Here is a 15003-nt window from a genome sequence, read left to right on the forward strand (position 1 = left end):
CACTTTATGCGTGGGATTCCATTGTTCCCATCTGTTCTCCAAATTTCGTTGGTTTAGCCGTTTTGTTTTGTTAGTAGGGTTAACAAACGATTGGACCGGCTAATTTTTGGCTACACTATTTGATAATTATTAAAAAATAAAATTTGGAATTGTTCAAGTGAAATTGTGTTTTTGAATTTAGGGGAAAGCGACCAATTGTTAGGTTGTTTTAGTAATGAGCAAAATTAATTAATTAATAATGGTTAGAGCAGAAGGCTGTTGTACGGAAGGTATCGGTTAAAATCTCAATGGTGACACTGAGATTTGTATCGTGATTTGATGTCGGATACCAGTCGACTCAGTTGTAAATGAGTACCTGAGTGAAATCAGGGTCATAATCCCGGGCGAACGCAATGGTGACCACATTGTCTCCTATAAGGTACTGTAGTCATGTAGTGTACCGCTACGATCTTGAATGAAGTGCCTTAACACACTGCAAGGCCCTGATCCAACTGGATTGTTGCGCCAATAATTATTATTACGATAAAATTAATTATTTGCAATGTTAGACAGGGTATATAAATGAAAGATGTTAACCGCTTAGAAGAAGGGACAGCTATTATGTTCGACGCGAATATTTGCAGTGCCCTTAAAACAAAACGAGTGGACGATAAGGCACATTGACGCTGTATAGGTAACAATATCTGAATATATATTCGACGAAAACAAAATGTGAATCTAAAATCTCAAACAATATAACCTCGTGAGATTTCTAGCTCTATGGGGCACTTAACATAATAACATTCTGATTGTCGTCGCTGCACATTTGATTATCAATTTAGTGGTTTTTCAGATCTCGGTGGTATTATCTCGACACTTCGCAGTCACCGCGTACTTTCATAATTATCGTATGTTATTCGTCAGTTTTTATGTCTGCTCCCGAGGAAATATAATCAAAAAGTGCAGCGAGTGTTAATTGATTTCTAGATTAGCTCCTTATAAACCCGTGTTTTGACAGTGTCCGAGACTATTCTAGAAAGTGTAAAGTGACGATTAGTGAATATTCTCAAGAAAATCTTCTACTTGTGCATGTGCAATCAAGCTAAATATGCGAAAAGCAATTCTTCGGAAGTAGATAAAAGTTGTGTGAGGAAGAATAAAAATCTATGAATGAAATGAACCCATTTGTGAATTTAAGGCCTGGAATTCGATGAGAATGAGATAGAGTCGGGAAAGTCAGGCGCAGAAAGACTCCAGTACATGTAAGTGTAGCCTGAAATTAATTTTGGAATTTCAATCTATCTATTGTATTGTTTATAATATACGGATGTAACCAAGATTTTAACCGAATTTACATAATACCAAGTTGCTAAACTATAAACATCTGATAGGACTGGCGAGAGTTTAATAACGAATGACAAATCATGCAACATTTCACAGTCGATTCTCAGAGAGGGGACGAATTTCATTCATTCAACCCACATTTTTTAACGCTCTACCAAGTTCAGCTGCAGTATCTCAATTTATAACAAAACATACTATAAAGATTGAATAGTTCACTTGCAAATTTGCCTGATTGTCTCAGCGGTGCCGATGATAAGGGGTAGATACAGAGAGGCCGTGAAAATATCAACGCGAATTTATATAAGTGAAGAGTGATGAATACTGGATAAGAACGAACTTTCGGACACGATCTACCAGAAACTAGCATAGGAAAATAAGAACAATTGGGGAAAAATAGGAAAAATAAGAACAAAATGGGAAACCTGAAGCGCCGAGATTTTGTGGATTTTTTATTTAAAAATATTTGGATACACGATGGTTTCATTTATACTCGTATATTGCACGTAGAGTAACATATACGGATATATGTTGAATATACTCGATAATCAAATTGATGTATTTAGAGAAAAAGGATTTCCTCCTCCCTTTTGCGTGTACGGGGACTCACTCTTAAAATTAACCTAACAGAACAACGGCATTCACTGCAAGCGTGGGGTTCACGCTTTCAACCTATCGACCAAATTTCATGTCAATAGATATAACCGTTTTTGAGAAAGATGCGTGTGACAGATAAAAAGACAGCGTTCAGACGGACAGACAGTCAATCAGTGAACCAATTTTAATAAGGTTTTTGTTTTCCATAAAGCCTTAGTATACTGTACTCTCGAACGGCATTGCGGGAACATTTGCGCCCAAATGTCGGTGACTTCGTCTTCTTAGCTCCAAACCGTCTACGAAACTTCATTCAGCTGTACTTACCATTCTCATTTTTTCCTGCAGTTCTTCCTCTTCTTCTCTTTCTTCAGCTTTTGTCCCGTTCGCAAGCGGGGTTGACTGATCATGATCGGTTGCCCCCGTTTTGTTCTACAAGGTGGGACAAAACTAATCACTCTATTGGAAAACGCTATAATTTTTGTAAATGGTGCCAATTGTCGATTCGGTTTTGACATTTTTGAATTAAACAAACGCAGAATACAAATTAACAAGCCGTCAATCGGTTTACTCCAGAAGAATAATTTCTTACTTTATTTCGCACAACAATTTGTCGGTTGTCTTGACGCATCGTGAATTGGCCGGCCGACACCAACTGGACAAGAACTGCGGTGTTTGGCCATTCGCCTTGAAGAGACTAGGACAACACGAGACGTTCCCATGGCTGGGAGCAGCCGCCCTGCTGAGAATATCGCTGCTGTTGCCCAAGAACATCGGCGTAGAGGAGCCCGGAATATCGGCCAGTTAATGTGCCAGGCTATTGGGAATTTACCGGCGGTCTCTACGCAGAATTTTGGTGAAAGATTTGAAAATGTTCCCTTACAAAGTGCAAACAGTGCTCAAGCCATCCTGAATCTCATCTAAGGCGAGGACGATTTTTCATCGAAAATTATCATTAGTGATAAGGCTCATTGCCATCTTAGCGGAATAAATAAAATAATCGTTTGCGGAGGACCGAAAAGTTACTGCATGGTGTGCCGTTTACTCTGGAGGAGTCATCGAGCCATTTTTCTTTGAGAAAGTCGCCGGCCAAACAACAACTGTGGAGGGTGCGCGCTGCCAAACAACAACTGTGGAGGGTGCGCGCAGCCATGATTCCCGGTTTGTTTCTTCCTCAATTGGTTGAATTGAAACTAGAGAGCAAGTGGTTGTTACAGGATCGTGCAACAGAACACACTGCTCGAGCCATAACCGATATTTTGAAAGAAGCATTTCCGTGTCGCTTAATGTCTCGTTTTAGTGGTTTGCACTGATCGGCCAGATCACCCGATTTAACCATTCCAGACTTCTTTCTATGGGACTTTTTGAAGTCATGGTTGTACGTCAACAAGCTTCAGACTCTTCAAGCCCTTAAGGTGAATATTCGCCAGGAATGCCAGAACCTGTCGCCTGAATTTCTGGCAAGAGTGATAGAAAATGCCATGAAACGGACCTGTAAGGTCATCAAACCTGGCGGCGGCCACTTGGCCGATATCTTTTTCTCGACTTGATTGAATGAGTTCAAATGAATTAAATAAGCAAATTTCACAAACAGAATCAAAGTTGTTTATTGAGAAAAAATTACAGCAAAAGAACATCGGGTGCCTAATATGGATGCAATTGCGAAGCTTTCAAATCCCCATCCAGCGTAACAAGCCACCGTTGTTTCGGGCTGCCTTTTGGTCGCTTAACATCGACTTCCATATTCAAACCAATCTTAGAAGTTGAATTCTCATCAGCGCGAATCACGTGACCATACCATCGAAGACGTCTTTCTCGCAATTTTCCCGCATGTGATCAAGGTGTGACGCACTCATCCAAAGAACACGTCTTCGTCTCCATTATGACGCGGCGCCATTCATTCTTACTCAAGACCACAGTAGATCTACTATAGGCAGTACCCTTACAAAAATGACCCCACTTGCAAATGTGCTTGCAGAAGCTTATCTGTACACATCAGAGACGCTAAACAAGGAAAAGGCATAATCTTCGTCAAATTCTATTGGTAAGAGAGAGATCGGTGAGCTTTTGCTATTCTGGTACTACGGCGTGCTCAGCCATATAGCAAAAAGTTGTTTCACGTATTCACTTATACATAAGCAAAAACTTGCCAATCTTACCAATACATTGGCAAGTCCGGGCGGTATGTCAAACACAGCTGATCGGGTTTTCGGTACATCTCGCTCATACTCAAGAGCAAAACAATTTGAAATCGTGTGTACTCGCACTGATTTCCCCCCTTGAGGGGCAAGGGGGAGTGAGGTAGCTGTCTAGTATCTAACTGTGCTCAAGACTATGGAGGGCGATAGCGTGGACGACATTGCGGTAAATTTCAGATTTGAGACGTTCGCTGAAGAAAGATCACCAGTTGTGGAACGCACTTCATCCAGGTTGGATAATGCGTGAGCAATTTCATAACACAGTTCTCCATTGGCGGATAGTGCTTGAGGATCGATTGACAAAAATTCTGTTTTATTCAGATTCAGTCTGAGACGCTACACTTGAAACTTTACTTTCCGGATCGTGGTAGAGCAATTGATCATAGCGTACGAGCTCTTCTGGTACTCGGTGTTATCGTAGAGTATACCAGATGAGTTCGTGTGACATACGGTCAAATGCTTCCTCTAGATCCAGGAGTGCAATGTAGAGATTGCGATGCTTCTCACGGCGTTTCTCCATAAGTAACCGCACAGTTTTAATTTGTATTCGGTCAGTTGTTCCGCAGTTCTTGATAAATCGGGCTTGATTCACAGTTATTTCAACGATTTCGCGAATACGGTTGTCAAGAATGCTTTCAAAAATCTCCATAATATGGAAAAGCAATCGAATCTGGCCGTAACTTGAACATTTCACTGAACTACAGCGGTAGTTTCTTGCCAGTCAGATGGTGTTCTACTTCCTTTTATGACCCGATTTAAGAATTGGCTGGGCCACACTGTTAAGTCCCAGGTGAATTTCAGACGCTGGCAAGTGAAATTATTCCAAATGATGGCAATGCTTGTAGAAGTGGATGATGAACAAATTCTTTTGTTGGAATTTGCTGGAAATATTCTCGTTCTTCGGTAAACAAAATTCCTTTCGGCTTTTGATAAGTCGATACAGATCTTCCTCGCCATCCCGAGTGCCGTGATTTATATCGGGGCCCAGCGGTTAGTGCCCAGTTCTCTCAGCTCATGGCAGGATAGAGACGAACAAGGCAATCTACATGTTACGAAACCATGAATTCTATAGGGCAGTAAGTTTTCCGAGATCTGCTCGAGGAAAGATAGCTGAAGACCAAAACTGACGCAACGACTACAGCTTGTCTTTTTTGCTTCGGTTTCTTTCTTCACCACTAAGAAAAACTTCTTGGAATGAAGCATCCCCAACCTCCAATTCGTCATATTATTACACCTTGAGTAGTTTACGCGGCTACCACTGAATGAAATGAAATCTTACTGGAAAGTAAACGGTTAAAACGTCATCTCCAAACTCATTAGCAGTAGGTCCGCGACTAGCCGATTCTCAACCCGTTCAAGAGCTCTTTGAGGGAGCAAGCTATCCAGCTTCCAAATTAGGTTTGCACAGGTGGTCTAAGTTTTCCTTTTCTTTCAATTCTCAGCTTAGGCATATGAATTTTAAGCAAAAAACACCCGAGGGTTTCGTTGTGTACAATTAGCCAAATCTAGGAATCAAAATTCTCTTAGTCGATTCTTACTATCTAACGCTGTGCCAAATCGAATAACCTTTGCACTGTACGATATCTTTATGCCCAATCAACTCTTCGATTTCATTTATTGTATGCGTATTGAAAAACTGGCAAAATTTTGCACATTATAGTGTGATCAGATTTTTAACAAAACAAATACATATTTATTTACATGATCGGAAACTAAACAAATCACATTATCCTTCAAATTGAACAACGAAGGTAAAAATGCTCAAATAAAGAAAATGTGTCAAGCTAATTCTCTTGCGACGTCGCAAGCATTTTGCCCAAACCGCAGAACATTACAAATCACTACACAAAACGGTAATGTGTAAAATGAAATTCCATCACAAATTCAGCGTCCAAGTGCTGGCATACCACCAATTGAAGTCAGTGCCCCGAGTAGTGACCTTTTGGACCCATCTTAACAAAAAATCAAATATATATTGTTTACTAATTATATCTACGGAACTGTAGATCCAATCTAATTTCAAAGAAAACGTCTATCCATTTCCGATTGTTGTCGATCTATTTTCATATATGTGATTATTTGTTTTTTCACAACGGCGTTCAGCGTGATATCACTGGTTGATTTTCGACGGAAGTGATCATTCCAAACTAGTTAGAAGGTTTACGGCCCCACGTGCGGCAAATGTCGGTTCAGACTACTAGTGAAAAAAATAAAAACCCGTCGATTGTTTTTACAAATCCGACTTTACTTTCGGGTAGTCTTAATGATACTAACTTAACATTGACGATAATCGGCATTACATCACAATGCGATTGATCAGCCCTTATATCCAATAATGCAATTAATCGGCGTTTACATTAATTCTGTCAACGTATGAACCAAATTAAGTGTGCCAACATTCTTTGAATTTACAATATTGCAATTCACAATATTAATACAATTATGAAATTGATAGACCAGTAGCTTACTCCAAACTACAATTTTATTTTATTATGTATATAACTAAAATTAATAACACTTGAAGTTATTAATTTAATATATTTTATTGATCTTCATCCTCTCACAGTTCCAACTAGACTCCTCTTTTTATTATCTTACTGCTACCTTAATACCTACGATGCTCGCTCGTTTGTGCATCCGTTATGCAGGTGCACTTAATAATGTTTATGATTCTATTGGTTTGTGCATCCATTATGCAGGTGCACTTAATAATGTTTATGATTCTATTGGTTTGTGCATCCGTTATGCAGGTGCACTCAATAATGTTTACAATGTTTCGGAATTAACTGTAAATGGGAGATAAGCGACCCAAGCGGATATTTAACCTCTCCCCTATTTAACTTGAAATTCTCCGTAATTTTACTGGATTGCGAGCTTTTTACAACAATTTTCAATTTTTTTGTGTCCATGATATAGGGTAAGTATTATGATAAATAGTATTAACAGAAATGCGCTTACAATTGAACCAGATAGGTAATTTATATTTTTATGAAATTTTAAAATATTGATATGTTCCAAGTTTCTCTTATTTTCTAAAACTATCTCTTTGAAATCAATGTTTTTGGTGAAATTATAATCCGTATTTTCATTATAAAAGAACCTGTCAATAAATTTTACATTTGTGTTACCAAAGGTTTGATTTAGTATCTGGATTGTACAGTTATTGATGTTGATTAAATAGTTACCATTTAGGTGTATGTTTCTGTCGTCACAATAATTAACAATATTAGTTTGTTTAAGATTCTTACAGATTATAGTGTTATCATCAACCTTCACAATTTCTGTTCCATTATTTTCTACAAGTACGCAATTATTTCTTGTAATACTCTTTACTCAAGGGTTTCAACTCCCTTTCATAATTCAATTTTTCATCATAAACATATTTTGTTCCATTTATTTCTATAAAATACTGATCTTCTAACATTGCTTGTAAATTATTCGTAGTGGGTAGCGATGTAATTAATTTGTACTCTTCAATTTTGTAAGAATTTGGAATTTTAAGGGCCAACATTATTGTGTTTTCCTTATACTTCAGTAGTCCGGTTCGTACGTTTTTGAGTTTATAAAAGTCCAGTTTAGTCGTCAAAATTTCGGTTGCTGTTAGCATACTAGAGTGAATCAATCCATGTTTCATCATTGCTATGTTGTCAATAATCTGATTTAACTTCTCTTCCAAAATTCGGAGTTTTTAAAATTTGGTCTGTTTTCAGTTGTTTTTTTTTTTTTACTAATAATTTTTCGTTTTCTGTGAGTTGTTGAAAGGTTTTACTAATTGCGTTTCGGTCTGACTCTATCAGATTTTTAAGGTATTTAATCGAGTTATTAAAATGAGAATTGAGTTCAATTTATTTATTAAGGTTTTGAACTGCATTTTCACAATTCTCTTCTATTAGTTGGATATGTTCTACTATTTCCTGTCTATCTGTGGTGTTGCTAATAGTAGAAGTTGCAGTGCAACTACCCAAACTGAGGTCATCACCTGCAAATTTACGAGGACGTTTTATATTAATGGGATGTTCTCTACCTAATTCTTTAATCCTATATCTCGGTTCGTTCTTATAGTAATTACGTTTATAGTTCTTAACTGGAATAATTCTCCTAGTCTCCCTATAATCTTCTCTTTTCTTATTAAGCTTATTTATATATTTATTCTTGTACTCCTTCAAAGTCTTTTCAAGCATTGCAGGATCAGCCCGTACTGCTTAATTCGGAGTCATTTTGATAGAAGAGTGATATCTATCGTTATAATTACTTACTGCCCTATGTATTTTCTGTAATAAAGTTAGATCTAATTTCCTCATAGATACTAGTTTTTCCTGTAATGTTGAGTGAAACCTTTCGATATCACTATTCCCTGTATGGGTATTAGGTTTCGTGAAATGTAATGCTATACCTTGCGTTCTAAAGAAGTCCTTGATATTAATACTGGAGAACTCATTATCGGTAATAATCTTCTGCGGTTTACCAAATTTAGAGAAGTGTTCTTCCAACACTTCGATCTTCTTATTCCAATTTCTATTTTGCAAATGATAAATATAAGCTTTTTTCATCAGCTTATCAATTAGCGTTAGAAATGTCTGCTTCATGAAATAGTATATATCCATATGCAAAATTTCGTTTATACTAGTGGGAGTTTCCCTAATTTTGTATTTAACTCTGAAAGGCTTACGTTCGTATTTGGTTTCCAAACACGTTTTACAATTATTAATAACTTTGATTATCTCCTCGACTAACTTCGGGTAATACAATTTATTTTTTAGAGTATTAAAGGTTTCTATAATCCCACTGTGCATACTCTCAACTGTGTGATATAAGGATATCTGTCTATGGATTTCCTTTGCTGTTTTTATTTCTCTAGCCCTCATTGTAGCTTTGATAAACTTTATGTTCCTATCGTCTCCAAATAGTTCAATTAATACTTGCTGAATTTTATTAAACTGATGGTATGAAAGTTCGGTGTAGATTCCTGTTATACCTGGTCGAATATACCTTCTTAAAAGGTCAACCCAATGGTCCCTATCCCTAGTCATATCCATATATATTATTCTACGGTTATGCAATATTTCTATTTCCTGATCTACGTCATATGCTAGTATTAACTGCGTTTTATATTTATTTACTATGGTCTCTTTAATAGGAATGTGATCCAACTGTTGTTCATCTTGTGAATGAACTGTAGCGTTATCTGACAAATCATTGATCGATTGGTTATCAGTGGAATTTTCTTTTTGATTAGTGGCTTTTGGAATGCGACTCAAGAAGTCTGCAACCTTGTTTTCCTTACCTTTGATATACTCTATATCAAACTGATACTCTTGTAGTTTCAGTAACCACCGTTGATTACGTTGGCTAAATTCTTTCCCCTTATACTTCTTTGTCATATACTTTACTGTTAAGTGGTCTGTTATAAGTTTGAATAGATTACACCACAAGTAGGGACGGAAATATGTTACAGCCCAGACAACTGCTAAAAATTCTTTATCGGTAACAAAGTAATTTTTCTCATGATCATTTAGCGATCGAGAGGCATAACACACAGGTTGATTATTCTGTGTTAACACGGACCCTATCGCATAATTGCTCGCGTCGGTAGTGAGTGTAAAAGGTTTATCGAACTCGGGAAATTTTAAAATCGGTTGTTTAGTCAAAACTAATTTTAGTTGTTCGAATGCTTGAATATATTCTGGATCTCTAACATTATTTTTTTTGTCCTTTTTCAGGTATTTGATCATCGGGTGTGCAATTTTTGCATAGTCTTTTACAAATTTTCTATAATAGCCTGTAGCACTTAAAAATCCCCTTAACTGTTTAATTGTTGACGGTAGTGGATACTCTTGTATACACTTTACCTTATTTGGGTTAGGCTGCATACCCTCAGCTGTAAGGATATGTCCAAGAAATTCGGTGTTAGTTAAAGGATCCCCTTCCTTGTAAATTAACCCACTAAATTCCTTAAATAACTTTTCCATTTCACTTTTTTCTTCTTTATTTAAATGACTTAAGTCAACTTTCCCTTGTTCGGCATTAAGTTCAAAGTACTTGAGGTTTTCTTCATTTTCTGAAGAATCTAAAGATATTTTACTACCATTATTTAGGATGAGACATTTATTCTCAAAATTGAAGATTTTCACAATTTTGGATAATATGTCCATTCCGATTAAAAAGTCATACGACTTCCCTAATAAATCCCTCTTATACCATTTGAATCCACCTTTTGGATCAAAGTTAAATTCTGTTGGAATATTTGTAATTACTCGTTCAACGCTTTCCGTGGTTGTATGGTTTATAGTCTGCAAACGGATGTTAGTCTTATCGAAGATTTTAAATTTGCTACAATCTACTCTAGCAGAGTTCACAATGCTCATTGTTGAACCTGTATTTTGTTTCCGAGGCCTAATTCATAAAAAAACTCTGGTTCAATATTATGAACCTCCTCGTTTACTGAATTAGACCCGGGTGATGGGTCATTTCTATTTTGATTTGATCTTCTATGGGTCACGGTACCTATCTCCATAGGTTTAGGTGGTGATCGCCTAACCTGGTCAGAACGATTCCAGGAATGTTGTCTATGTTGAGTAGGATTATTATTACTTCTAAACCCAGAATCTCGGAAGTTATTTAGTCGAGAATTTTGTCGATCTTGCCAAAAATGTCCCGAGGTACGTCTGTATTGATTTGATTCTACCCTATTTGGTCTACCAAAATTTGAATTGTATTGTCCATGATTACCGGATTGTTTCTGTCTATTGTCCTGTTTGTTATGGTGTTTTCTATAGTCCTGACTGTTATAATTCTTTCTTTCCTGATATAGTGTTTCTCGGTCTAAATTATCTTGATCGTAGCCCACGTACGAGTATAAAATTTCTTTTACTAAATTCTCCAAAGCTGCTATCAATCGTTGCGCTAATACGTTATCCATTTCGGCTTGAAGGATGCGTCGATGGTAAATAGCTAGTCTGTCTCTACGTTGAGTCTTGAGGTGAGTCTATTTCACTGCACTTTTATATTAGATTTTTTTTTTTTTTTATTGCTAGGATTCCAAACCAGCCTCAGAATGTGTTTTAAGACGGATTTATGCTTGTTACTCCGCCTCCTAGCTTTGTATTTATTTTAGTTAATATATTTTTTTTTTTATATTATTAAACGAATCGCGACACTTGATTTTTTTAGTTAAAACAACTTTGTTTCTAAAAAATTGCGCCGGTTCTTGAACGAATTTAAAACACGTAACTTCGCGTATCACTGGATCCTGCTCGATGCATGGATCCTACCGACTGCGCCACTAAAATTAATAACACTTGAAGTTATTAATTTAATATATTTTATTGATCTTCATCCTCTCACAGTTCCAACTAGACTCCTCTTTTTATTATCTTACTGCTACCTTAATACCTACGATGCTCGCTCGTTTGTGCATCCGTTATGCAGGTGCACTTAATAATGTTTATGATTCTATTGGTTTGTGCATCCGTTATGCAGGTGCACTCAATTCTATTAGTTTGTGCATCCGTTATGCAGGTGCCCTCAATAATGTTTACAATGTTTCGGAATTAACTGTAAATGGGAGATAAGCGACCCAAGCGGATATTTAACCTATATATATTTCGGGAGCAACTTACTCCCTTCATCAGTGCAAAGCTAGACAATTATGAAACATCATCAATAAGCATTTCAAGAAAATAACTGTGCCAATGTACCTATGAACTTGTTTGATTTTCAGGATCCGGTGCGGGCGCAGGTGAAGACAAGGACACATGAAACTTTTGTATAATAACACGTCAGGGATCGAAGTGTTGGAAGGACCCCTTAAATTCCCGAGTCTGGCTAGCACGGAGGCGTGTAAGCACGTCTCGACGGAACACTTTGATGGAGCTTCAAAATTTGCGAGCGGCCTTCACGGTTAATTTCGCCATTTTTTTAGGTTTTTGGAATAGCGCCTCTCTCTTGGTCGTCTCCGGCCAGTCCGGATGAAGTGCAATAAATTCACATGAAATACGAGAGTTTAACCTTCAACAACTTTGTTAACAATAGTTGGGTTTCCTTCAAACTCCCCAGAATTACGCCCTATGCTGTTCCTTATATTGATACACCTACTATGAAGGGAATTTATTTTGTGACCTAGATTTTATATAGATACGCCCTTGTGATTTTATTTCAGATTTTTCGATTGAATAGGTTTTGAGAACGAGATTTGTTCTATTTGTTGGGGTTCATGTTTTGAGCTCCTCCTCGCCTATGTCAGAATAAAGCCACCCCTCACCTAAACCCATCGCAAAATGATATCACTCGTTGGATGTAAATGGATTCATTAATCACATATTCTCACCAAATTTCGTGACAATAGGTTTAGTCGTTTCCAAGTGTATCGTGTGTGACAGACAGACGGACAGAAGTTTTGCTTCACTCAAATTTTTAAAGAGGACCAACAAATATTTTGTTTGCCACATACAGAGAGGAGTCAAACATTGACAATGACTGCCGGACACAATATTTGGCGAGCAGGTATTCTCCACAGTGTCCGGTCCTGCCCATCAGTTCCATGCTTTCGGGGCTTCTTCCTCTCCTTCCAAGCAAAATGTTTTAGCGCGACCAGCCTCATTCCCTGCAACGGAAATTTTAACTAATTATTTTGATTCGGATTCTAAATGAAGGAATATAAACATTGAAACAGACATGCGACAACAGAATCGATAAAGTTAAACCAATCTAGCTTTCGCTTTGCTTTCTTTTCTTTATTCCACCAGCGTTTCTGGCGCAACTATCTATCCGATCAGGTATGTGGTACTATCAACTAATTTCTACCCTAAAATTAAAAACATCTTTTCTTCAATTCGGTGAAAAACACTAAAACTGAACATAATCTGTTGGATCCGATTTTTTCAAGAATCAAAAGGAATCTATTCTTAAGGATCATGTCTGCATATTCTTTAGTACAATTTATAGATAGAACTAAACCTATCCATTCCTTGGTTTCACGGATATGTAATAAAATATTATAAAACATTTCGTGATTTGCATTGAAGATAAACATTAAAACACACATTCATTTCGTTTCAAATGTGCTACCGTTTTGAAAGAATAAGTACATTAGTCGCAGTTAAGAAATAACGCTCGTGACATTATTGCCGGAGCAAGAGGCCATTACGGCAAAACGATATTTTGACGAATCACTTAGATAAGCAAATCGTTCTGCATACCATTAAGATTTGCCTCAAGAAGAACTCTGTATTTTTTTCGCACAACATTGAACTGTGCGGTCACCCCCAAACCCTCCCGAATACCGCCTCCCACAGTGTCATTTGTATAAACCGTGTATGAATAACATTTAGTACGATACTTTGTAATTGAAACCCGTAAGGGCATCTTATCTTGTATATCTACAATGGCATAAATGAATGCCTAAAAATAACAAACAAATCTCAGTCTACGTATCATGAACTTCAAAGGGGAGGGGGAAAGTCTGCGGAAGCGGGATGATAAAGATATTTAGAGGAAATCTTCGGAACCTATTGTGCTCTTATCATATTCGCAAAAGTGAAGATTCTTTTAGATTTAGTCGGAATGAACACCAAGAATAGCTAATGCGAAATGCTTTATAGTTGGTGCTGTAGTAAACACATCTGATTCCCTTGTGGAATGTTGCATCATAGAAATCGAATAAATTCCACTGAGCACTTAGATTTTATGAAGGGTTGTTGTTTGGGTGAATAGTCTTTAATTCGTCAAACTTTTTATTGAGCTGCATTCGAGGTCTCCCAGAAATTATAGAAGCTTGGAAATTAGAGCAACCAATTTATTTCTAATACATGTGTCATACTGAAATTAGAATAAGTGGTAAGGACTTTTGTCTATATTCCCGTTTTCTTTTTTGTATCTCTACGCGCCGTCGAATAACTAACTAAACACCTCTCCCTAATCAGATAAATAGCCCTGGAACCGTTTAATACACTACTTCGGGCTATCATTTTTGGAGCCTTCAAATAAGGAAGTTCTTCAACCAAAGGGAGGGGAAAGAAGGAAGAGAACTACTGGTTCGAAGAATCCCCTACAATCCGGTCCTTCCAACTGTCAAGACCAATATGGCTCCATCGATTGGTGCTCTTCAGCACCCCGTTGACAATGATGCCCAGTGAGAGCCCACCTCCCTTTAATTTGCATAACGAATCTGCTGACAAATTCCATACCATTTTCAAAAAGTCGGTGCCGTCGGCCACCCTATTTTAGAACAGAATGTCATGAAATCGTGCCTTCCCAATCTTGGGCAAGTAATACGGAAAATCTGCTTGCCTACTTAGAAGCTGGATAAGGAAATAATCAATTTCACCATGCTTTCGCATCTACTATGGAATTTGGCCAATAAGTCGGACTGTCCATTTGCCTATTGACTCGTTTTTTCAAGCGGGCCACTCAATCAATGTATTACCATTCTTGACGAGTAACCACCACCTTTGAGCGCTTCGCTTGTGGATGGAATTGCGATCTTTAGCAAGGGGTGGGAAGGGAATCACTCCCGCGATCTAAGTCACAGCCGGTTCTCAGACAGCGCGGCAGGCAAACGCCATCTGCAAAATCTCCCATCTCTATGCCTGTGTAAGTACTTACAATACACCTTGCCAATGTCATCAGCCCAAACATCAATGGACCACAAGGGATTGTGTTGCACTCATAAGAAGACGTTTCCTGCTATAGGAAGTAGCGCCAAGGTTTACCATTAGCCGAATCAAGTCCAAAACTCCAGCTACCGCCTCGTCTGCTGCTGCTTTGATATGCTCTAAATCGCTCATCCACAAGTCGAGCGTCGGTCCAAAGTATTTAACTCTATAATCAACCCGCCAATCGATATGGGAGATAGGGTCGAGATTCTTTTCTGAGTCAATTCAGGTCTTCCCAG

The 15003-nt window shown here is 37.7% G+C and overlaps 1 protein-coding gene across 1 annotated transcript in view; it reads left to right on the plus strand.

The window, feature by feature from the left end:
• The first annotated feature begins 848 nt into the window (after positions 1-848).
• LOC119659331 (toll-like receptor 6) overlaps positions 849-15003 on the plus strand; it is a 38009-nt gene continuing 23854 nt past the window's right edge. Inside the window, exon 1 of the mRNA XM_038067390.1 lies at positions 849-1241. The gene's annotated coding sequence lies outside the window, so the exon portion shown is untranslated. The remainder of the gene's footprint in view (positions 1242-15003) is intronic.

Source organism: Hermetia illucens, chromosome 1 (assembly GCF_905115235.1).
Source record: "Hermetia illucens chromosome 1, iHerIll2.2.curated.20191125, whole genome shotgun sequence".
NCBI lineage: Eukaryota > Metazoa > Arthropoda > Insecta > Diptera > Stratiomyidae > Hermetia > Hermetia illucens.